We start from the raw sequence: 24,632 nt of genomic DNA on the forward strand, positions 1-24,632 counted from the left end.
CCACCAAATGGCCAACAATCTCCCCCTTTGGCATTGATGGCAACACTAGATGTGAAAAACATCTAAGTACCAAGCCAAACAAGTCTCCCCCAATGGAAGACAACCAATAATCTCCCATAGCAATGAAGTTCTAAAACAAAGACCAAACTCCCCCTATGAATGATATCTCTGTAAAGCTCTGAATTATACATATATCTCTTCCTCTGATGTATACAACTCCTTAAGTTTTTCTTTTTTACATCAATATCTCCCCCCCTTTGACATCAATGCCAGAAATCTGACATAAATATCAAAGAAAAAACATAAACCACTGAATCACAAAGCTGAATACTCCCCATGATTAGTAGCTGTTGGAAACCAATAACAATGAGAGGGGGGTGAATCAGTGTTATACCGGAATAAAAGATTTTAGCCTTGAAAAACATACATACACCAACCGGTATACCGATATAAATAGAATTGAAAGAAGTAATGCAACCAATAAGCCAAACACATAAATGAGAACCATAACACACAGATTTATACGTAGAAAAACTCGATGAGGAAAAACCACGGTGGGATTTGTGACCCATAATATCAATTCACTGGCCATATGAAGAGATATTACAATATATGATGGGCTTGCACTTGCAGGAAGGCTTACAGCCTAGAGCACACTACTCATCACAATAGGAGCCTCACTAACTACATAACAATCCAGACAACAATCCGGAGAAGTATGAACTACTTAGTATAGCATCTCCAATTCCAGAATACAATTCTAGTTTAAGCTCTGTTTGTTCTGGTTAAAACCCTAAACCTCAATACTGGAATAATGCTTACAATGTATTCCTCACATACATAGTCTCTCTGACATATTTCGCATTACATTACATTCATATATATCCATTCCACATGTCTATCCCTATTCTCTTCTTATAAAATGATCTAATCAATCTCCCCTATATACCCTGTTCACATTAAAATTCTCGTAACTAAGTTTTCAGTCGGGTTGCTTATTTTTGCCTTTTCAGCTTTCCAGCTGTGCAAGGCGTACAACACATTTGTCAGCTCAGCATTACCCCGGTGATTTGTATTTGGCGTTCAAGTTTTGGAGTAGCGCGATGGTGACAAATGGAAGGAGATTGCTGACTGGGTTTCTTTTCGAGGCCCACCTTTTAGCGCAGTAAGCAAGCGGTTACCTGGCACCATCATGTTTTGGTGGGCATGTTTCTATTTGAAGGGATTTCCTAGTCTGCCGCACTTTTCTCCATGGTTAGCAGAATCTTTTCAGTTTGTGCCAGTATGAAGATCGTCGCAGACAGGGGGTGGAGTTTTGGGGCCATTCGGCTTGGTTTCTTTTCTATTCAGGGGCGGTTATGCCTTTTTGGCATGATTGGGAGCTGTTTACGGAGCTGCGGGCTCTATTTATGCTTGTTTTTTCCCTGTTAGGGGGGTTGGGAACTTTTCAAGAAGAACAATTAAGTTTTCTTAGTAGTAATTTCAGCCTTTTTAAATGATTACTATTTTCTGAAGAAGATTAATCAAACTATGCCTATGGCCTTTGTGATACTTCTCTTAGTATGCTTTGATGGTCTTTTATGTGCTTTCTATTAGAATTCCAATAACTTTGGGAATACATATATCTAAGATTTTATTGATTAAACTATGTTTTGCACTTGTTATCTGGTAAATGCATGATAAGTATTTCTTTATGTTACAAAGAAATTTAATTTTGTCTTAGTTATGTTTCTGATTTAGACTTGTAGATTGTTGAATGGGCTCAAAAATCACATGTATTTGGGTTTTTGTATACTCATGTCTTCTTAAAAATGCTCCGACGCATCACCTCAGTAGTCTAGATTTAATGTTTTGAGTGTTTCCTTCTTTCCCCTTTTCTCAAAACCATAAGGAAGAGTCGACTTCTCAATCCCGGAGGTCATTCAGTAAACCCTACGCAACTAGTCCCCCATCACTGAATTTCCCATAAGGCTGTTCATTTCCAAGGTAAAATTTAGAGTCAACAATTCTTTTTCTAGCACGCCTAGTGGGACTAAATTTTTAATATAATTCTGAGCTAGTTTATGAGTCATAAGCCCATCACCAGGAGTCAGACAGCTTTAAATCCTCACCTTCTTTTTCCACCTCTGGTGACCATTCATTCAGCCACAACTTCATCCTCATAGAGTTTTCCCATAGTCATCCATGCTGCAATGGCACACGTTCCCCCCAGAAACTTTGTGACCTGGGATAATGGTAGCCCTCTCATCCCGCCAACTCCACCTATGGTTTGGGGAGCCATCCCTACAGTTGCGCTCAAAGTTGTACCCAAGTTCACAAGAGAGTGTCAAAAAACTCTCAAGGAGCATTTGCAAGATGTAGCCACCGTTTGCACTGTCCATGGGATTACCAAACAAAATGTGGCTCTAAGACTGCTCGTAGCCTCTTTCAAAGGAAGAGCTTTGGATTGGTTCAAGTCCTTAGGCCCCAACACTATAGGAGATTGGGACCAGCTGGGAGATCACTTTTTCCAGAGATTCTCGAATAAGGCCGATAGGTCATCCTTGATGCACCAATTGATCACAATAAAGAGAGCTCCAACAGAGGCACTAATTGATTTTAATCTGAGGTTTCATCGAACGTTGCAGAGGATACTTTTGTCTGCCCACCCTCCGGCGGATATGGCTTTTGTATTTTTTTTAAAAGCTTTCAATTCTGACATATCAGTGATGATTCAATCTTTAGGAGGCAATACTCTCCCCCAAGAATGCGACATAGCAGTCCAAGCAAAAAATAACCTTATCAATGTCGGGAAGCTATCTCCTCGCCCTACCATGCCAGTATTCCCTAAGATATCCACTCAAGTCTTAGAAGAAGATACTCCTAGTACGTCTGCTCCACAGTCTATATATTCATTTCCTGCCCCCCAAACATCCTCTCTGGCTGCCGAAGTTAGTGATATGAAGAATCTCCTAAGATACTTCTCCAATGAGATTGTCAACCTAAAAAGAGCCCAGGTATCGCTCGCCAAGCCCCCTTTTCAGCAAAATTTCCAAGGTAATCGACCTCCATACCAACATACTAATCACCATGCTAATAAACCCCCTCAGCCGAATGGCCAAATAGTCCCTTCCAAATCCGTTGCAAGCTATTTACCCAACCACTGGTAGGGAGCTGACCATGGGCCAAAATAACCTGGTGGACGACACCAATTCTTGGTGTTTTCCATGCAATAATGCTCATGCTCCGAGGAACTGTCCAAGAGAGAATTTACAGAAAAGGGTCGCAGAACAAAGGAATTCAGGCTTGAGACCCGATGAGTCTGCATATATATCTTCAAGTATGGATAATGCAACCTTTGTCACTCAGATGCAAAGAATGTCGTTGCAGCAAGAAGTAGAGATCGCCCCCAACCATGCGCTTTTTTCATGGATGGAAGATGAGGATATAGTGCTGACCAATGGTCCAACTACCTTAAAGGATGGAACCCCTCTCATGCACTTAGATTATAACCTCCGCTCTAAAAGATGTTTGATCAAGGAAATCACCGACAGTTCGAGAGCAATGCCCATGGACAATCCCTCTGAACCATCGGTCATTAACTTTGCCTATTCGAGAAAAGAGTTCATCCCGTATAAGCCGAAGGAGCTGAAGATTCTCACACCTCAAGTGTTAGATGTGGTGGACCAATTGAAGAAGGCCCCAACTCACGTCTCTCTATGGGATCTCCTGAGTATTTTGGAGCAAAAGAACAACCTAAGAGAGGCCCTGTCTCATGGCGGAAAGGATGCAAGTGTGATAACTCCACAATCTCTTCAGACTGACGAAACAGGTCTCTGACCCGCAACAGGAAAAGCGTACTCTCTGATCGTATTGACAAATGAAGACTTGCCCCCTGCTATCCAAAGAGAAGGTAAGCCTAAGTCAAATCCTTTCTACCTTACCCTTATAGTTGGAGATAAAATATTGCATAACTCCATGATAGATTGTAGGGCTAGCACTACCATCATGCCTAAACAAATTGCCAAGGTATTAAACATCAGGTATGACCCCTTGAATAAAGGGATTATGCAGCTCGATGAGAATAGGGTCCAGATGGTAGGTCTTATTAAGAGCCTTCCTCTGAACTTGTTTGCATGTCCGATCATGATGATGTCTCAAGAAGTAGTGGTCATCGACATCCCGCCTGTCTTTGGGCTCTGTCTTTCTTGAGACTTCACCACTAAAATAGGAGGGTATATGTCCTTAGATTGGTCCCATCTCATCCTCCACACCCCACATGGTGCCAAGCTGAAGATCCTCTTAGATTCCCTCCATGCTGAACATATAGCTGACCAGGCCTTGATCAATTTTGAACCTACACACACCTCTATTTCAAATGATGAACAGAAAGTGGTAGAGCTTTTAGAAGATGAAGAAGTAATGGGGGAAATTCCACCTGAGCAAGAAGTTTTCCTGAATGAGTTCATAGATTCGGACCCCTTTTCTAACTACCATGCCACCGGCCTGGGTACCTATTGCATTTTTGAAGAGAATCAGATCATCCCAAAGATTATTAAATATCCATTCTCTGAAGAGCAGTTATCATCGGCACTATGGACCCTGCACTTTGACAATGCCAAATGCAAAATGGGCTCTGGAGCAGGAATTTGTTTCACCCCCATTCGGATGAACAAATCCTGAAGCCTTTCCAATTGTAGTTTGCATGTTCAAACAACAAAGTAGATTATGAAGGACTGATCCAAGGTTTGAGCATGGTGGAGAGGATGGGCATACAAAATTTGAAAGGCCTTGGTGATTTTGAGCTAGTGGTCCATCAAGTTCGAGGGATATCTAGTGCCAAGCACATCTGCATGAGGTCTTACTACGCCAGAGTGTGGGATCTAATAGAGAGTGTTGATATTTTGGTATGGTTTTGTCATTGATGTCAACACCTACTAAACCTTATCAACTCTAGCACTTTGGAGAATTAGCAACATTCACTAGCAAGCAAGTGACTTATGCACAGTCATCGATATTTAGTACACCGCCAGGATATAATGATCACTGGCACTTGGAATGGCATGGAAAACTCTTGGTTATGTCGAAGACATCATTTGGACACTTTGTCTTGGAGATTTGTTTATTGGCATATTCATATTAGCATATTTGCTATTACCGGCAAATAGGTCCAGGTTATACACCGGCAGGATTATCTTTTCCAGATCAGTACGACACACTATGGAGATGTTTTATTATTGTTGTAAATGCATCAAGCCAACATGTTGTATCGGTTATTACATCAGATATTATTTTAATTTTAAATTGATTTTATTGTAATATCCTTTAGAGCTGACCTACTAAAATTGGTCCTAGGTTATGATATAAATGTAAGATCTTATTTGTAAGATCGAATGTGAAATGCAAAAAAGAATTGTGTGAAGGTATATGCGAGAATAAGCAGAGCTATACACGCAGACATCATTTGAAGGTGAAGCAAGGTTTTTGTGAAAGCATATTAGAACTACACCAGTACTGAATCCAGCATATGAAGATGCTATTTTGAGCAGTACATCCTTATTGGATTTAACCATCCAATTGTAGTCAGTGTGACTCCTATTTTGTATTTGACCAGCGAGCTCTAGGCACTTGGCCTTTCTGCATGTGCAAACCCCATTTGTATACACTTACTATCTGCAGTAATATCATTTGATTGCGGGTAAGGTTTCCCACCGTGGTTTTTCCCCTTACAAGGTTTCCACATACAAATATCGGTGTTATGTGTTGTGGATGACTTTGTCTTTTTGTTTCATGCATTAATCTTTACCAGTATTGCAATTAACTGATAAAACAGTCAATCGGTATAAAAGACTGGTTTACTGGTATTAAGCATTAAGTTGGTTAAGTTGTTTTTGGTTTGAATTTATTTGACAACTGATTCACCCCCCCTTTCAGTTGTCTCTGAGACCTAACAGAGAGTTTCGATGCTTTCAATATTATAAGCATTCCTCAGAAGCTAAATACCATAGCTGACCAAATGGCTGCAATTGGAGCACAATTTTACCCCATCATGGACTTACTCACCAGCTCCCAAGCAGTCAGCATGGTGGTCTGCCTAGCTATCCTTGATAATGACAATCACTAGAAGGTGTTCAAGAGCAATGAACAGATTGCCTTGTTCATCCAAAGCTAGGGAGAATTTGCCGATCAACTGTAGCCTAAAGTGAAGGAAGCCTATGGAAATCAGGTCATCCAGCTGAAGTCTAACAAGCTTCCTAACGGTTTGATCACTTTGGAAAATCTGTTTGACCACGAGGATGCCAAAAATGATAAGCGAAAGCTCACAATGAACAAAGAAGATTACGCTGAAATGTCGGTGGGCAATGGAAGAGTTCTCAAGGTAGGAAAAGATGTTTCCCCTGAAGACAGAGAAAAATTGGTCCGATACTGTGATAAATATGAAGGCGTCCTGGCTTGGTCTTATGATGATTTAAGAGGATACATTCCTAACATCATTCAACATACCATTGAGCTTGCGAATGAAGCCAAGCCGGTCCGGTAGAAGCAAAGGCCGGTTAACCCAAAAATTGAATCTCTCATGGCTCAAGAGTTGAAAAAGTTGATCGAATCAAGGATCATTTACCCTATTAAACACAGTACATGGGTGTCTAATTTGGTGCCTATAAGGAAAAAGAATGGAGATATCCAGCTCTGTGTGGATTTCCGAGATTTAAATCAAGCGTCTCTCAAAGATCACTATCCTTTGCCATCAATGGAGCAATTACTGAGCACCATGGTGGGATCGAAAATGTTCTCAATGTTTGACATTTTCTTAGGATACAACCAAGTACGTGTGAAGGTGGAGGACCAGCACAAGATGACATTCACCACTAAGTGAGGAACGTTTGCATACCAGAAGATGCCCTTCGGATTGTCAAATGTTGGGGCAACTTTTCAAAGGGCCATGGATTTAGCTTTTAAAGAGCTCATTAATAAGATCATCTTAATATACTCAGATGACCTAACTGTATTTTCCAAGCATCGAGAGGATCATTTTGACCATCTCGAATCAGTACTCCAAAAATGTCTTGAATTTGGGATTTCCTTGAATCCAAAGAAGTGTATCTTCGGGGTTCCTCAAGGAAAGTTACTTGGGCATATAGTTTCAAAGGAGGTTTTTTCCATTGACCCAGATAGAGTCAAGGCAATTAAAGACCTTCCCCTCCTGGTCAACAAAAAGGGAGTCCAATCTTTTCTAGGGAAGGTCAATTTTGTTAGTCATTTTATTTCTGACTTTGTTGGAATAATAAGACCCATCACCCTCATGTTAAAAAAAGATATACATTTCAAATGGACTACCGAGGCCAAAAAAGCTTTTGATGAAATTAAAGACGCTATTTGTTCAACTCCCGTGTTGTCTAACCCAGACATGTCAAAGGACTTCATAATGTATGTTTTTTTCTAGCCAGCACTCCATCGCCATGGTCCTAACCCAAAAGGATGCCCAAAAATGAGGTGAACATCCCATAGCTTTCCATTCAAAGACTCTTAAGGATTATGAGGCCAGATAAAACTTTGTCGAGAAACAAACCTTAGCCGCTGTGAAAGGAATAAAAAAATTTAGGCATTTCATCACCTATATTAAAACCACGGTGTATGTAGCTCATCCTGCAGTGCAAGAATACATCATGGAGGATGACATCACTGAAAAAAGGGCAAATTGGATCACTAAGATCCTAGAATATGATGTCGACGTCAAGCCAATGAAGCTCATTCACGGGAGAGGCATATGCGAATATATAGTTCAAGAATGCGAGTCCCACGATGATGAGGCAACCATAGAGGAAGTAGTTCTTCTTTTGCCTGATGGTCCATGTGAAGGCTGGATTGAGAAAAGAAAGCAATTCATGAAGACCGTGATTTTTCTTGAGGATCTGTTGGTATTTTGGTATGGTTTTGTCATTGATGTCAACACCTACTGAATACACCTACTTTGGAGATCCAACAACATTCACCGACAAGCAGTAATATGTGCAACAGTTACTGGTATATGGTTAACCGGTAGGATATAATGTTCACCGGTACCTGGAATGACATGGAAGACACTTGGTAATATTGAAGACATCATGTGGACACTTTATTTTGAAGAAATAATCATTGGTATATTCATATTTGTATATTTGCTTTTACCGGCAAATAGGTCCAAGTTATCTAGGGTTACACCAACAGGTTTATCTTTTCTAGATTAGCATGGCAAGCTATGGAGATGATTTATTATTGTTGTAAATGCATTAAGCTGACATGTTTAATCAATTATTGCATCGGATATTATATTATTTGTAAAATGTTTTTATTGTAATATCTTGTAGAGCCGACCTACTAAAATTGGTCTTAGGGCATGGTATAAATGTAAGATCTTATTTGTAAGATCAAGTGTGGAATGCGAAAAAGATTTGAGTAAAGGTATATGCGAGATCAAGCAGAGGCATACACGAAGACATCATTTGAAGGTGAAGTTAGGTTTTTGTAGAAGCATATCAACATTACACCAGTACTGAATCTAGCATATGAAGATGTTATTTTGAGTAGTACATTCTTATTGGATTTAACCATCCAACTGTAGTCAGTGTGACTCCCATTTGTGATTGAGCAGTGAGCTCTAGGTTGTTGGCCTTTCTGCATGGGTAGACCCCTCTTTGTACACTTTCTATCTGTAGTAGTATCATCTAATTGTGGATAAGGTTTCCCACCATGGTTTTTTGCCTTATAGGGTTTCCACGTACAAATATTAGTGTCATGAGTTGTGGATGAGTTTATGTTTATGTTTCATGCATTAAATATTACCAGTATAGCAATTTACTGTTAACATTGTCTACCGACATACTTAACTAGCTTACCGGTATTAAGCATTAAGTTGGTTAATAAGTTTTTGGTTTGAATTTATTATACAACTGATTCACCTCCCCCTCTCAGTTGTATCTGGGACCTAACAATTGGTATCAGAGCTTAGTCCTCTTTTAGAGAAGTTTAACGACTTGAGGAGATCCAATGACTACTAATTATTTCAGGAAGGACCGTCCTAAACTTGATGGAACAAACTATGGGATATGGAAGATCAGAATGGAGACATATCTGAGTTGCATCGGTAAAGACATCTGGGAAGTTACTAAGAATGGTTATACTGCTACTATAGCTGGTCAGACTACTCCAACTACCTTAGCCAAAGATGAATAAAATGATTGCAAAGCAAGAGAAGCACTCTTGAGCGCATTATCAGATCAACAAATCATGGGATTATCTAATAGGTCTACTGCTAAAGCTATTTGGGATCATTTGGAAACACTGAATGAAGGAGATTCCACAGTCAAAATTGCAAAACTTGAAAGCTTTTGAGTCAGGTATGAACATCAGAAAATGGAAGAAGATGAAAGGATTTCTGCTTTTATGGAAAGAGTAAATGAAATTGTTCTAGGTATCAAATGTTGTGGAGGAACCTTGAGTGAGGATGAAATTGTTTCAAAAATCTTAAGAGGTTTTCCACCGGCATATAAAATGAAGGTTACTGCTATAAATGAGTTGAGAACAATGCCTAATGCATCAGTAACTAGGGATACATTGATTGGAAAACTTTCAGCTTTTGAAATTGAGGAATTTGGTCCTGTTGCTACTATAAAGACTGATTTGGCCTTTAAAGCATCAACATCATCTGCTCCATCATTTGACAAATCAGACAAGAGAGCCTTTTATGCAAAAGAACTTGAAGAAACTAGAAAGGAGAATGAAGAGCTTGAAGAACTTGAAACACTATTTGCAAGGAAAATGCCAAAAGGTCCAATTGGAAGTAAGTATGAAGGTAAAGCACCCTTTAAATGTTTTAACTGCAATAAGATTGGTCATATGGCTTCAAGATGCCCTGACAGACATGCTAGACTAAGAGAAGAAGCTAGAAGAACATGCAAGCCTAATCCTGAATATCAGAGATACAGATTTAAGAAGAACAAAGATAAATCTTGTTACCTTGCGGATGAAGGTGTGACTGATGATTCTGATGAGGATCCAGTAGACAATGGATGGGTTTTTGTTTCTATAACAGAAGATCAACCGACACCTATTGCTCAACCGGTAGAACAAGCCCTAGCAGTTAAAGTTGAATCAAAGGATGAATGGATTATTGACTTAGGATGCTCACATCACATGACTGGAGACAAAGGTAAATTCTTGAACTTTCAAGAATACAATGGAGGTTTAGTAAGATTTGGAGATGACAAAGCCTATTCAATCAAAGGTAAGGGTTCAATATCTCTTGATGGTAAACATAACACTAAAAATGTCTACTATGTTGAAGGATTAAAACATAATCTTCTAAGTGTTGGTCAATTAGTTGAGAAGGGTTTTCAGTTACAATTTAAAAATGGAAAATGCAAAATCATGAATAGAACTGTTTTGGAAATTGCAACCGATAATCAGACTAGAGGTAATATCTTTCATTTGAATAACAGTGAAAATGCATGCTTAATTGCACATATAGATGAAAGTTGGTTATGGCATAAAAGACTATGTCATGTAAATTTTGATTGCATGGTAAAAATCAGTACTTCTAAGGCAATTAGAGATCTACCTAAAATTGTGAAACCTCATAATACAATTTGCAAGGAATGTCAATTTGGAAAACAAGTTAGAGCTAGTTTCAAAAGTATTCCAAAAAAATCCAATAATGCTCGTGATTTAATTCACACTGATTTATGTGGTCTAGCTAGAACTAAAAGCTTACAGGGTGATAGATATTTCATGCTAATTATTGATGATTATTCTAGAATGTGTTGGGTTACTTTTCTCAGAGAAAAATCAGAAGCACTTGGGAAGTTCAAACTATTCAAAGCAATGGTTGAAAATGAAACCGGTAAGAAAATCAAATGTTTAAGATCAGATCAAGGAGGAGAATTCACATCTAAATATTTTAATACATTCTATGAAGTGAATGGAATCAAAAGACAGTTATCAGCACCTCAAACACCACAACAGAATGGAGTTGTTGAAAGGAAAAAACAGAACTATCTTGGATGCAACAAGAAGTATGTTATCAGACGAAAATCTACCACATGTGTATTGGAGAGAGGCAATAAGCACTGCTGTCTATACATTCAACAAAGTTCACATCAAAGGTGAAACTGGTAAGACCCCTCATGAACTATGGTTTGGTAATATTCCTACTCTTAAGCATTTTAGAATTTTTGGATGTAAATGTTATATTAGAAGAGATGAGTATATTAGCAAATTTGATCCTAGAAGTGATGAAGGAATATTTCTTGGTTATTCATCTAAGAGCAAGGCATATAGATGTTTTAATAAAAGATTATAGAAAATTGTTGAGAGTACAACTATAAAGATTGATGATCAATTCAGAGGAACTTCAAGGTGTATAGACTCTGAACCGGCAACAGAAATTGTGACAAATGAACCTACACTGAACCCACCGGTATAGAATGAAGATCCAGTTATCCCAGTATCACCAAAGGATTCCACAGTAATTGAAGAACAATAGCAAACTAAGACACCTCGGTATGTAAGACTGAATCATTCTAAAGATCAGATAATTGGAAACAAATTTAAAGGAGTTATGACAAGAGGAAGATTGGCAAATGAAGAGGTATGTCTTATTTCTCAAATTGAACCATTATCTATTAATGAGGAATGTGAAGATAAATTTTGGATTAAAGCTATGGAAGAAGAATTAGGACAAATTGAGAAAAATAATACTTGGACATTAGTTCCTCGGCCTAAAGATAAAAATGTAATTGGAACCAAATGGGTATTTAGAAACAAACTTAATGAAGATGGTAAGGTTGTCAGTAATAAAGCAAGACTAGTGTGTAAGGGATATTCTCAGAAAGAAGGAGTTGATTACAATGAAACCTTTGCACCAGTAGCCAGAATTGAGGCAGTTAGATTATTCTTGGCCTTTGCAGCTCACAAGGATTACAAAGTTTATCAAATGGATATTAAATGTGCATTTTTAAATGGAGATCTTGAAGAGGAAGTTTATATTGAACAACCTGATGGATTTTCTTTGACAGATGACAATGATATGGTTTGCAGGTTAAGAAAAGCTTTGTATGGATTAAAACAAGCCCCAAGAGCTTGGTATGCAAGATTGGATAAGTATCTTTTAAAGATTGGTTTTACTAAAGGAAATGTAGATAGCAATTTATATTACAAAGTAACTAATGATGACATCTTGATTATTGAAGTATTTGTTGATGATATAATCTTTGGAGGAGAAGATGGATTATGTAAAGAATTTTCTCTTGAAATGCAGCAAGAATTTGAAATGTCTATGATTGGAGAAATAAAATTCTTTTTAGGATTACAGATTTTACAAACTGAGAAAGGTATATTTTTGAGTCAATCTAAGTACTTGAAAGAAATACTAAAGAAATTTGGGATGGAGAACTCTAAACCGGTAAGCACACCTATGACTACAAATGACAAATTATCTCAAAGGGATGAATCTACACTTGTTAATCCAACTAGATACAAATCTATGATAGGAGGTTTACTATATTTGACACAAACCAGACTTGATATTATGAATGCAGTATGTATAGTTTCTAGATTTCAGAGTAATCCTAGGAAAAATCATGAATCAGCAGTGAAAAGGATTTTTCGGTACTTACAAGGCACAACAAATCTTGGATTATGGTATCCTAAAGATGAAAATTTTGATCTATGTGCATATACAGATGCAAATTGGGTAGGAGATGTGGATGATAGAAAAAGCACCTCTAGAGGAGCATTCTTTCTTGGAAAGAGATTAGTTTCTTGGTTGAGTAAGAAATAGAGTTGTACATCTTTATCAATAGCAGAATCAGAATACGTTGCAGCAACAACAAACTGTACACAAGTACTTTGGCTTAAGCAAATGTTGAAAGACATAAAGGTAAAATGCAAGGAACCTATTACTATATACTATGATAACACTGCAACAATTGATATATCTAAAAATACGGTATTACATTCTAAAACAAAACATGTTTCTATCAAACTGAATTTTCTAAGGGAAAAAGTTGAAGAAAAAGAGATAAAACTGGTTTATGTGAATACTAAAGAACAACTTGCAGATATTTTCACAAAACCTTTGCCTAAGGAGACTTTTGAGTATCTCAGAGATCAGCTTGGAGTCATACCACCACCAGTAGAGACTTAGACAGTTGATGATTGTCATCAACCGACATAATTAAATGGACAAATCTTTTATCCTGGTATTTGATGAGGAAGCTACTTCTCAGGGGCAGTAGTTGGTATATTGAATTGGTTGGTATTTTGTATGAACTTAACCTTTTGTGACTTTGGCATTTGATGTCAAAGGGGGAGAGATATCTATGGAAAAACACATTATCTTTTTGGTAAGAAAAAGAGATTTTAAGGGAGAGATTTTGAAAAACACATTTAAAGAAAATTGGTATGAGAAATCGGTATTGTTACTCCCAGGGGGAGAAATGAAGATTGTTGGTTTTTGTATTTGGCATTTCTGTTTTGGTACTTTGATGGTTTTTCCATCTTGTGTTGCCATCAATGCCAAAGGGGGAGATTGTTGGTATTTTGGTATGGTTTTGTCATTGATGTCAACACCTACTGAATACACCTACTTTGGAGATCCAGCAACATTCATCGACAAGCAGTAATATGTGCAACAATTACTGGTATATGGTTAACCGACAAGATATAATGTTCACCGGTACCTAGAATGACATGGAAGACACTTGGTAATATCGAAGACATCATGTGGACACTTTATTTTGAAGAAATAATCATTGGTATATTCATATTTGTATATTTGCTTTTGCCGGCAAATAGGTCCAGGTTATCTAGCGTTACACCGGCAGGTTTATCTTTTCCAGATCAGCATGGCACGCTATGGAGATGATTTATTATTGTTGTAAATGCATTAAGCCGACATGTTTAATCGGTTATTGCATCGGATATTATATTATTTATAAAATGTTTTTATTGTAATATCTTGTAGAGCCGACCTACTAAAATTGGTCTTAGGGTATGGTATAAATGTAAGATCTTATTTGTAAGATCAAGTGTGGAATGCGAAAAAGATTTGAGTAAAGGTATATGCGAGATCAAGCAGAGGCATACATGAAGACATCATTTGAATGTGAAGTTAGGTTTTTGTAGAAGCATATCAGCATTACACCGGTACTGAATCCAGCATATGAAGATGCTATTTTGAGCAGTACATTCTTATTGGATTTAACCATCCAACTATAGTCAGTGTGACTCCCATTTGTGATTGAGCAGTGAGCTCTAGGCTGTTGGCCTTTCTGCATGTGCAGACCCCTCTTTGTACACTTACTATCTGTAGTAGTATCATCTGATTGTGGGTAAAGTTTCCCACCGTGGTTTTTCCTCTTACAGGGTTTCCACGTACAAATATTAGTGTCATGAGTTATGGATGAGTTTATGTTTATGTTTCATGCATTAAATATTACTGGTATAGCAATTTACTGTTAGCACTGTCTACCGACATACTTAACTGGCTTACCGGTATTAAGCATTAAGTTGGTTAATAAGTTTTTGGTTTGAATTTAATATACAACTGATTCAGCCCCCCCTCTCAGTTGTATCCGGGACCTAATAGGATCTCCCCCCCGCAAAGAGAAGGTGACTCCAAAACAACGGTTTCCGTTTGATAGATGAAATTATTTTCAAAAGGAACTTTGATGGGATCCTGGTCCACTGCATAGATCGAAACCAGGTGGATAAAATTTTACACGAATTCCACTACGGCTCCTCAGGAGGCTACTTCTCAACACCAATGACTACTATCAAGATTACTCAAGCCGGATATTTTTGGCCTTCCATGTTCAAAGACACACACAATTTAGTAAGGGAATGCAAAGAGTGCTAGTATTACACGAGAAGGAGCAAGAAAGCTCCAATTCCACTTAGGCCCGTGTCAGTGGAAGAGCCTTTCGCTCAATGGGGTCTCGATTTTATCAGAATGGTCAACCCCCCTCATTCGACCGAACACGTGGATTCTGACCGCTACCGATTATTTCACGAGATGGTTCGAAGCTATTCCTTTAAGGAATTCATCGGAAAGTGAAGTGTTGGATTTCCTAGAGGATATGGCGTGCCGATACAGTTCTCCCAGAACAGTTATATAGGATAATGTACACGCATTCACAGGCTCACAAATTACCCAATTCGCCCTCAACAGAGGTATCTATCTCAAAACCTCTTCTAACTATTATCCTCAAGGGAATGGACTTGTTGAGTCTACTAACAGGAACTTGATCAAACTTATTAGAAGGATAGGTTTTGAATACAAGCAGGAGTGGCACCACCACTTGAGAAGTGCATTATGGGCTGACCGCATAACACCTAAACAAATTCTAAAAAACTCCCCATATCAGCTGGTATACAAAAAGGATGCACTTTTCCCTATGTCTCTACAGATCCCAGCATTGCAACTACTAAAATCCATGGAAGTGGCTGAAAATGGCCCTATGGCTGTAAGATTGGCAGAGATTATGGAGCTGGAAGAAGCAAGGGAGACAACCTTTGTGGCTCTCCAAGATAGACAGGAAATCGTCAAAAGGTAGTTTGACAGTAAAAAGAGATCTAATTCGGTCTTCAGCCCCAGAGATCTTGTGTTGAAATACAATGAGAGGGTGGCAAAGCCTTGTCAACATGCCAAGTTTTATTGCTTGTGGGAAGGACCTTTCCACATTTTACATTGCAAGGGTTTCAACGCCTTCAAGCTAGAGGACATGAATGGGGACTCCCTCCCAATTCTGGTTAATGGTTTCCACCTTAAGCCTTTTCATTAGGTGTTATGTGCCCATTTAAATGTATATATTGTACATATTGTGAATAGTTCTTTTAGTGCCTATTTATCTCATTTATTCCCATCTAGTATCAAGCAAGCAAAGAAGAGAAAGCAGAGAAAGGAGAAAAGAAAAAAGTTCATTATATTAAACATTTTTGTATTTCTATTACAAAATGAGTAGGCTCTTGGCCCCTCCTTTTCTACAATCATTTTGCTCAGTTTCAAGATGACGGTTCATCACAGGTTCAACCACTCTCTTCAGTCTCGTCCTCATCATCATTAGAAGAGTCCTCTTCTCCCGACCACTCAGGGTTAGAGGTGCTCTCGAGCTCCCAGGCATGAAAACAACAACCAAGTTTGGTTGTTGATCTGGCATCAGAATCCTCTGGAAGATGTAGTCCTTGAATTCAGTATACCAGTTTGTACCTTCTAGGACCGGGACTATGAAATTAACATGCAACAAGAATTCTATGGCAAGCTCAGCGCAATATCGATGAGAGGACAACATCATTGTTTTCAGCCCACTGATGAGCGGGTGCCAAGCTACCTCCTCGTTGCGTGTGACGAACCACTCTAGGTCAAATTGTAGTGGAAGCCCTTAGAAAGGGATGTAATATGAAATCACATCCTCTAGTCTGCCCAAGTCATCTTGGGGAAAGAGAGCCTTGGTCAGCTGCGAAGCTAGCAACCTCGATTGACCGCAATCCAGTAGCGAGGTTGTTAACCGCAAGCAGATATCTGTGTTCAAGCAGTACCGGTCTGCATTATTAATGAAGTCTTCCCCGAGTATCCACTTAATGGCGGCTATTATCAGGGGATTTTTCCTATGCATCATCAGCTATAGTCTCCAATCAGAGATATTCCCTAAAAAAGTGACCTACACTTTACTGTTGACAAGCCTAACTGGAGTATCCATTGCTATAGAAGCTCTGTCGTTAAATATTGCACTGTGCAAAGGGAATATCTGAAAAGACATATTATAGCAGAGTTCCAGCAGAAGATGACGAATGCTTAAAGCATAGACCTTTCCAAGCCCCAATGCTTCTATCATATCTCCATTAATTCGCATCAAGTGAATGAGATTGTTTTCAGAATGTTGGTGTCCTGCCAGGTACCTCGAAGAAGCGGTCGATACGAGCAAAAGCCACGCGTATGTATAAGTACATCGCGTTTTAAATATCAAGTTCCATTGGATTATCTCAGCTCGAGCGGACTTCATTGCCTGTCGATTCTCTCGATCAAAGAAAAGATTTTCCCAAATGTATGTTCCTCGAGCAATGACGAGTTAATCAAATGCAATCTTGGGAAGTGGGAATGACGGCGCCCAGCATCCGCAGGAGTTTATTGCAGCTGCAATTGGAGTTGGAACACATGTAAGCGGACACTTGCCATTAAACATTCACTTTTGCAAAAATCTAGGCACGCTTTGTAATTGAGGCCTTAGGTTATTCCCTCTTCTTCGTCCATTTTTTAAAAAGAAAGAAAAAAGAAGCCCAAGTGTTTTTTTTCTCCCGACTTTAGAAATCTTCAGCAAAGGAATGAAGTTTTCTACCTGTAATGGAGTCCGAAGCAACATCCACAATTTCTATTCCAAGAATTTTCTGGGTTGATGTTTTCAGAGAGTTATCCTATTCTTCGCATGCCATCCCTCCAAGGCTGGAGTATCCAAGAATGAAGACCAAGACCAAGATGACCACTTAGAATGAATCCGTCGTTCTGGACTCCTTGGAAAATATTTTTGAGCCCGAAGTTCATAAGCAACCTAAGAACCTAAGAGAGGCTGCATGCTCCAGGATGCTTCACCATAGAGTCGATCCTCAATCCATGGCATCTCGCTTCTGGAGTAGTGGTGCTCCCCAATTCGTGGTTCCTATGGTTCCATATTTCCCTGATCTCATAGTAGCTTGCGTGGAGTTTTTCGATCCCACCACATGCTCTATCAACAGCTCCCTTTTGAGGGTGGTGGTATCTCTAGAGGCCGTGAGGGAAATGATGTGCTGCCCAATCTTTGAAGGAACATAAGTTTTCTTAGAAAACTCAATGGAAGAATTCTAGAGCACTAGGAGAGACGCTTTGACTTTCTATCAAAGCACTCTCAATCAAAGTTTGTCTTCCGGACTTCCAAAGTTTCCTTTATCATATAGTGACCTAAGGAAAGAGGACTTCAAGGAAATTTCTTCTACCCTTGCCTGGTTGTGAGGTCATGACAATGACCGAGACATCACAGCCGCCATGATGGGTTTTCTCTTCAAGTGCAAGAAGTAAAGGGAACTGTTTCATATTGAATTCTTTGTGACTATTGCCAGGGCCATAGTTGAGCAATTATCTGAGTTCCAACAGTTGTGGCGCTTCAGGTTTTCTTCAGTGCTATTCCACCTATTATTACACTAAAATGAGGCCTTCTTTGGTCAGTTTATGCGGTTGGCTGTTTGTGGCGAGTCTGGAAACAGAATGCTGGTGTCATGCTAGACACCCCTTTTGCTAGCCTCGTATGATTCATACCAATTTTCAAACCTTTTCATGACTCTGGTGCTCAAGGATCTCGATGTAATCCCTTATAAACCATTAGTCCGTTTCTCCTAGGTTCAAATGAACTGGACGCAGAATGAGCATCCCCCTTGTGACTGGTTCTTGGGTCTAGACTTTTCTTTCATCTGAGTGCATGGTTTCTCCAAAGAGCCCTTTCGGGTGCCTACCTAGGTTACTGAATGGACCTTGGCCCTTGAAATCTCAAGGCAGTTGGTGAGAATCGAAAGGGCCATTGGAGTAGGTAAGCATGATACCTCCATCATCGAAGACCACAAGGCTATTGGCCCAATCACTCTAGTGTGGAGGAACATTGTGGAAGAAGTCCTAACATCAAAAAATGGCGCAACTTGATCTAGTGGTGATTGATGATTCCTAGAGCTACAACCCCAATGGCTGCCTCAGCAAGAGAAATAATATTGTTAAGCATGAGCCTCAGAATTCATGGGTAGAGCGTACAAATCCCCAGGTTGATGACCTGAGCTTGTATGTAGTCCTGATGACTTTCCTATCCTAAAGCGCCCCCCATGGTTAAATTTTTACTCCCCCTTGTAAAAATTCAACCCTGCAAAGCTTATTCCTCGGGTGATGTTGGAAACTATGAGAACTTTAACCTAACCCAGGAAGAAAAGGGAAGACTTCTAAGTCTATTAGCAAGAGGTGAGTTAGCCTAGAGCCAACATCGGAAATGCCCCTTTGGATGAGCATTTTGATTAGGAATTGTGTAAGTCAAATAAATCAGATGATGAGACAGTTGACAGTTCCTCACATGGGGAATCATCTCCTGAGATTTCCCCACGACAGGGGTTGGAGGCTATAAATATTGAAAGGCAAGATCCAGAGCCACAAATTCTCCTCCCTTTAGATAGTTCAGCTCACAGACCTTGCTCACAAGCTGGGAAAAGGCAATCTGAGAAGTAGCCACGTGACTCCCCTCCGAGGAAGAGGCAGCATCCTAGCACATTCGGGGGAGCTAGCCCTCTCAAATCCCAGATACATCCTCAGATCTTCAGCGACCGACACTTTTTACTGCTCAGGTACGCCCCTTTTTTCCCTTATCTCTTGCTCAGGTTGTTTCTTCAGTTGTTCCCATTGCCACAATGCAATCCCCAGTCCCTACTGCTCTTACCTTAGCCTTGACAAGTACGCTGGTTGATCCCCAAGATGTATTCACATAGGCCTCTGTTCCTTTCCTGCCATCAACTTTTATCTTCGTAACTTTTCCCTCACCTACATTAGAAATAACCTCTATGTCGCGTAGGCTAGGTTTTGGGAGTCCCCCCCTTAGGTCATGGGAGTAGCATCCTCAAGCCCTTTCCCGTTAGGGGCTTCCCCTTTTGTCCCGTTATTTTCCCCGTCAGCTCTGGCTCACCCCATCCAAACTACTTTTGCTAGACCTATTTCACAATTTCCTTTCGTGGTCCCCCCTGGCTCAACTTTTGCAGGTTAGGTTATCGATAACCCATATGAGTTTCAACAATAGGTTGCTTGTTCTAGACCTACTCACCTTGGTAAGATGGGAAGACAAAAAGAAAAGGAAGGTGCTCGTCCAGCCCGCCCGCATCTGCAGACATATTTTAGTGAGGAAAAGGATTTCCTTTACTTTGCAAATCTTTTTCCCAAGGTCGACAAGATGGAATCTCAGATGAGACCAAATGATTACACATTGCATGCTATCGGCGTTAGCCTTCAAAGTGCCACAGCATCAGACAAAGTAGAAATGATGGAGGAAACTTCAAAGGCTATATCCACAGATTTTATCAAGAAGAGACATTGTCTAGAAAAGATTCAAGCAGAAAATGCTAGTCTCCGAGATTCCCTCACCCAACAGAGAAAAGAAGATAAAGCCCGGAGTTTAGAAATCAATCGTCTGCAAAGCCTGTTGGCCCAAGATAAATCATAAAAGGGTAAGCTACAGTCGGCCTTGAACAGTGTGAGCTCTCAGTTAAAAGGCCAAGAGGCAACAAGAAATGTGGCACTGAAAGAGTTGCAGGAGAAGGATTCAGAGATCCAGCAATTAAAGGTAACTTCTAGAGATGTTACTTAGGTCCAAATGTAGTTGCGTGAAGATATTCTTCTAAAGGAAGGTTATGCCTGCCAAATGAGTGATGATCAAGTGTCATTGTCTAAGGAAAAGATGAAATTTGAAGCAGAACTGAAAGCGAAAGAAACTAGTCTTGGATAATCCGGTGAGCGCATTTTAGAGGTGGAGACTCTTTTGCAGCATGAACAAGATCATACATCGCAGTTGCAACAAACTGTGCGAGATGGAGAGGCCAAGATCCTCACCTTGGAAAATCAAGTGGCCATTGAACAAAGTAAATGCAGTAGGCTTCAACAAGAGATGGTTGCGAAGGATAAAAAAATCTCGTGATTGCTAAATATCCCACCTCCGGTGCAAGTTCCCCAAGACTTTTTGACCTTGCTAATAGGACTATATGTCTCACACTGGGAATGGATCAAAGAATATAGTCCCTCACTACAACCTATGCTGAGATTCATTCAAGAAGCACAATCCATTTGTGTAGAGACGGACGCCCTGGTTGATAGTTTGATGGTAATCTTGTCCCCCAAGATCCCCATAGCTCAAGAATTGATCCAAATGCTATATGTATCCCAGGATGATGAACTAAGAGAGAAAGGAATAAATGATCGCAAGAAGCTAATCAAGAGAAAAAATGTTGTCATCAATCACCACAGAATGGTCGTGCATATATCAGCTGCATTAGAACCACTACAAGTTGTTGTCTCGACCATCAAGAAACGGATACAGAGGTTTGTTTCATTGGGTTTGCCTTCCCCTTTCTCTATTGATGATTTAGTATTAAGGATTGAACAATTGTCGAGTTAGATTGAACACATGCAGCAAGATAGATCTTTCACTCAGAGCCTGAATGACCCTGTTTCAACTGAAGATGTGGAACGCCTTTTGCATCCCCTTGCCCAGCTCTATGCTCTTTTGAAATTGGTCCATGAACTCGTAGGGTTTCCATTTGATGAGGTCATCTGTCTGGATCAGCATTATCAAAATTTGGATGCATAAACATTGCCTTCGAAGGAGGATTGGTCGATGTTGTAGCAGGTCTCTAACCTGCTCCATCCTATCCTAACATGAAGTCTGGTCTGTGAGCCAACATTTTTTGGGTTCCCATATTCTATAGGCAGAATTTCCCCTGTTAGTCGCCAAGAAATGTTCACATTAAAATTCTTATAACTAAGTTTTTGGCCGGGTTGCTTATTTTTGCCTTTTCAGCTTTCCAGCAGTGCAAGGCATACAAGACATTTGTCAGCTCAACGTTACCCCAGTGATCCATATTTGGTGTTCAATTTTTGGGGTAGCACGATGGTGACAAATGGAAGGAGATTGTTGACTGGGTTTCTTTTTGAGGCCCACCTTGTAGAGCAGTAAGCAAGCGGTTACCTGGCACCGTCATGTTTTGGCGGGTGCGAAACTGTTTGAAGGGATTTCCTAGTCTGCCACACTTTTCTTTGCGGTTAGCAGAATCTTTTTCAGTTTGTGCCAGTATGAAGATCGTTGCAGACAAGAGGTGGAGTTTTGGGGCCGTTCGGCTTGGTTTTTTCTGTTTAGGGGCGATTATGCCTTTTTGGTATGATTGGGAGCTATTTCTGAAGCTACGGGCTCTATTTATGCTTGTTTGTTCCCTATTAGGGGGTTGAGAACTTTTCAAGAAGAACAATTAAGTTTTCTTAGTAGTAATTTCAGCCTTTTTAAATGATTACAGTTTTTTGAAGAAGATTAATCAAACTATGCCTATGGCCTTTGTGATACTTCTCTTAGTATGCTTTGATGGTATTTTTTGTGCTTTCTATTAGAATTCCAATAACTTTGGGAATACATATATCTAAGATTTTGCTGATTAAACTATGTCTTGCACTTGTTATCTAGTAAATGCATGATAAGTATTTATTTATGTTACAAAGAAATTTAATTGTGTCTTAGTTATGTTTCTGATTTAGACTTGTAGGTTGTTGAATGGGATAAAATATTATATGTATTTGGGTTTTTGTATAATCATGTCTTCTTAAAAATTCTCTGGCGCATCGCCTCAGTAGTCTAGATTTATTGTTTTGAGTGTTTCCTTCTTTCCCCCTTTCTCAAAACCATAAGAAAGAGTCGGCTTCTCAATCCCGGAGGTCATTTAGTGAACTCTACGCAACTGGCCCCCCATCACTGAATTTCCCATAAGGTTGTTTGTTTCTCAGGTAAAATTTAGAGTCAACATACCCTACACAAATTTATGCCTTATGTCGGCTTACAAGGATATATACAATATCATATTACATGTCGGCCATATAACATAAATGAATAAGCATTAAAATAAGTTTCCGATACTGGATCCAAGATGTGTTGGCATCCAATACCGATGACCTGTACTATACCATGTCGCCCTGCATTGTTGGTTACCAAAGAAATCTTCTATCCTACTAGTGTCGGTGTTGGTGCTGGTGTAGAGTTTGTGAAGTGCCTGTCGGTACACCATATGAAACCGGAACCCAAAATCATGTTGCCATCAATGACAACATAATGAAACCAACCAATAGAGTGTCAATTTCCAATAATAGCATCTCCACATCAGTGCCAGAATGAAAAGTATCTATGATAATACATATCGGATTGATGCCAAGCCGCATCAATCAAGTCTCTATCGGGGAGGCAGAAAATCCCAATCTGTCTCTCATGTACATAAATGATTCTTTAGGCAAAGGTTTAGTGAAGATATATGCAATCTTCTCTTTAGTGTTCACATAAACCAGTCTAACTTCATTTGCTTCCACCTTTTCCTTCAAAAGGCTTTACTTGATAGATATGTGCTTTGTCTTAAAATGAAATACCAAATTCTTTGATATGTCAATAACAATAGAGTTATCATAGTGAATAACTCTTGGTCCATTACAATCCACCTTTATATCCTTCAACATTTTCTTCATCCATAGAACTTGTGTACAATTAGTAGCAGCAACAATATACTCAGCTTCAACAGTAAATAATGAAGTACATGATTGTCTCTTGCTGATCCATGAAACCAACTTCTTTCCAAGAAAGAAAGCTCTACCAGAAGTACTTTTCCAGTCATCAACATCTCCATCCCAATCAGCATCTGTATATGTGCATAAAGTAAAGTTATCATCCTTAGGGTACCACAAACCATATTATGATGTACCTTGCAAGTATATAAAAATCCTTTTCACTGCACTCTCATGATTTTCTCTAGGATCACTCTGAAATATTGATACAATACAAACAACATTCATTATGTCAGGCCTAGTCTAAGTCAAATAAAGTAGACCTCCAATCATATATTTGTATCTTGTAGGATTTATTGGTGCAAAAACTTCTTTTCTTGTCAATTTCTCACTTGTAACCATAGGAGTACTTACCGGTTTAGAATCTCCAATGCCAAATTTCTTCAACAATTCCCTAGCATACTTAGCTTGACAAATGAAAATATCTTTGTCAGACTGAGTAATCTGCAAACCTAAGAAAAGTTTCATTTTCCCAATCATAGACATTTCAAATTCATTCTCCATATTCTTAGAAAATTTCATGCATAACATATCTTCACCTCCAAAAACAATATCATCAACAAATACTTCAATAATCAGTATATCATCAGTGATCTTATAATATAAATTACTGTTAGCATTACCCTTAGTAAAACCACACTTCAAAAGATATTTATCCAACCTTGCATACCAAGCTCCAGGTGCCTGTTTCAATCCATATAAAGTTTTCCTTAACCTGCAAAACATGTTTGTATCATCTGATAGTGAAAAACCATCAGGTTGCTCAATATAAACTTCCTCATCAAGATCCCCATTCAAAAATGCACATTTAACATCCATCTGATAAACCTTGTAGTTCTTATGAGCAGCATAGGCAAGAAATAATCTTACAGCTTCAATCCTAGCTACTGGTGCAAAAGTTTCTCCATAATAAGTTCCTTTCTTCTAAGAATATCCTTTACAAACCAATATATCCTTATTCCTTATAACTTGACCATCCTCATTCAATTTATTCCTAAAAACCCATTTAGTTCCAATAACATTCTTATTTTTACGCCGAGGAACCAAAGTCCATGTTTTATTTTTCTCAATCTGATATAATTTTTCTTCCATAGCTTTCAACCAATATTCATCTTTACATGCCTCAATTACTGATACCGGCTCAACTTGTGAAATTAAACACACCTCATTAGTTGCCAGTTTTCTTCTTGTCATTACTCCATTGTTCTTATCCCCAATGATCTAATCTTCTGAACGATTCAATCTCACATACCTAGGAGTC

This window comes from Cryptomeria japonica, chromosome 8 (genome assembly GCF_030272615.1).
Source record: "Cryptomeria japonica chromosome 8, Sugi_1.0, whole genome shotgun sequence".
Lineage (NCBI taxonomy): Eukaryota > Viridiplantae > Streptophyta > Pinopsida > Cupressales > Cupressaceae > Cryptomeria > Cryptomeria japonica.